The following is a 1,999-nucleotide window of genomic DNA, read 5'->3' on the forward strand; positions in this document are numbered from 1 at the left end:
GCAGCCTTCCAAGCTGCAGTTCCAATTCCCTTCAGAGCCATGCCATGAGCTGAAGTGCCGAAAAAGAGTGGACAAAGATGGTGCCCTGTGGCAACACTTTCTGCAGCTGTATGTTCTTCTGCACTGCATCTGAAAGCCAAAAAATGCAAGTGTTTGGTATCTCTCATTTCAGCTGGTGCCGCAGCAAGAACACAGAAAATTTGCAATGGCAGTAAATTCAAAAATCCCACAAGGCTTTGGCAAGAATTATGTAATGCAAAATAAATAGTTGCGGTTACAGGTTTTCATGCATATTCTGCAGGAATGGGATTGAACTCAAAACAAATTTACACTGCGAGCACACAACAGTGCCAGAGGAAAAAGCCTTTGTCCTATGTAGGAGTTCGAAACAGAAAGGAAAGCTATTGAAGGAAGTAGACAGCAGACGCCAGCACACTGAATTCTACAAAACATGTTTGGATCATGTCAAGGCAGCCACAGCTGGCCATAGCCAAGCCAAGCTCAGCCTAACGGGGAGCCGAGCAGATGATGGCCGTATTAAGTAGCCATGTAATCTTGGTACATATTAATAAATAACTATTGTTTACATGGTGCCAAAAGCGCAATCTTGCGAGATGAAGAAGGAAGCGTAAAAGCAAGCAGTGCAGAAGAAGAAATCAACGAAGACGAAAGTGGCAAATAAACGTGAACGAGGCCAACACTAATTTTGAAACCATGGTGGACAGTGGTCTGATGCCAATGAAACCAATCGACTTGCGATCGCTGTCACAAAATGCATGGGAAGACTCACTACACAGATACGAGTCATATGCCTCAGCGGTACAACTCCACAAGAAGCTGCCAGAAGTGCAAATGGCAAATTTCATGGCTGTTATTGAACCGGATGTGCAAGTAGCATTCTGACTCTCTCTAAGCAAGGAAGAAAAACCTTGAAGTAGCCAAGCAAAGGTTCAAACAGCACTTCACTCCAAAGATAAGCCACACTACGAACACTACAAGTTCAACTAGATGGAGCAAAAGGAACTGCGCCCTTCATCGAGTTCCCGACAGCAGCCAGACTGCAGACAAAGAAATGCCAGTTCGGAGACCTGTCCGACGAGCTGCTCAGAGATGGCATCATTATCAGTATATCCAACGATGATGTGCGAGAGAGGCTGCTGAGCAATCCTACCATACACATTCAGAAACCCATCAGCCTATGCAGGGCAAGTGAGCAAGAATCGATGCAACTGAAACAAATCACTTGCAAGGATACCGGGGTGGTCAATGCAATCCAAGAATAAAAATGCGAGCTGAAGAATGACTCAAAGAGGACCACACCCAAATAAGTACTGACTACCAAGATATGCCAGCAAATTATGTGCAGGATACCACAAGCCTAGAGTATGCCAAACCTATTTGCAAGCAGTGTCACAAGTGCCAAAAGATAGAATGCTTAGCAACAGTTAGCCGAACAGGCAGAAGATAAGCGCAGTATCACATGCACTCCATTGATGACAAAGAAGACACCGAGCTGTGCATGTCGGAGGTAAAGACAAAAGAAAGCAAGACGAAATTAAGTTCAGCGATAGTGCCACAGTCACCATCAAGTTGGACACAGGCGTACAGTGCAATGTACGACCACTGAAAAAGTGCTACCAATGGGTGTTCACTTACATCCATCTACTGCGAGAAGAATTTGACATACAGCAACTGCAATATGCAAGTGATGGGTGAAGCCAAAGGAACCTGTGCAGTAATGGAATGAAGAGCTAAGCTAAAATTTTAGTTGTCAATATTGATGCCATACCAGTGCTACAACAGAACGCCTGCGAGTTATTCAATCTGCTGTAGAGAGTGTATACATAAAAGGCAAGACAAATCGAAATTTCCGAAGCCTTCCACTATGACGCCCCTTATAGCCTGAGTCGCGTTAGGACATTAAACCCACCATAAACCTAAACCTAAATGTAACATCTTCCAAGGCAACAGATGCGTCAGAAATTTTTAGTATGAAATG

General features: G+C 44.2%; 1 pseudogene; it reads left to right on the top strand.

The window, feature by feature from the left end:
- Positions 1-723: 723 nt before the first annotated feature.
- On the top strand, positions 724-1,530 carry LOC149355903 (uncharacterized; annotated as a pseudogene).
- The last annotated feature ends 469 nt before the right edge of the window (positions 1,531-1,999 follow it).

This window comes from Amblyomma mixtum, chromosome 3 (assembly GCF_055824585.1).
Source record: "Amblyomma mixtum isolate Tamu chromosome 3, ASM5582458v1, whole genome shotgun sequence".
NCBI classification, from domain to species: domain Eukaryota; kingdom Metazoa; phylum Arthropoda; class Arachnida; order Ixodida; family Ixodidae; genus Amblyomma; species Amblyomma mixtum.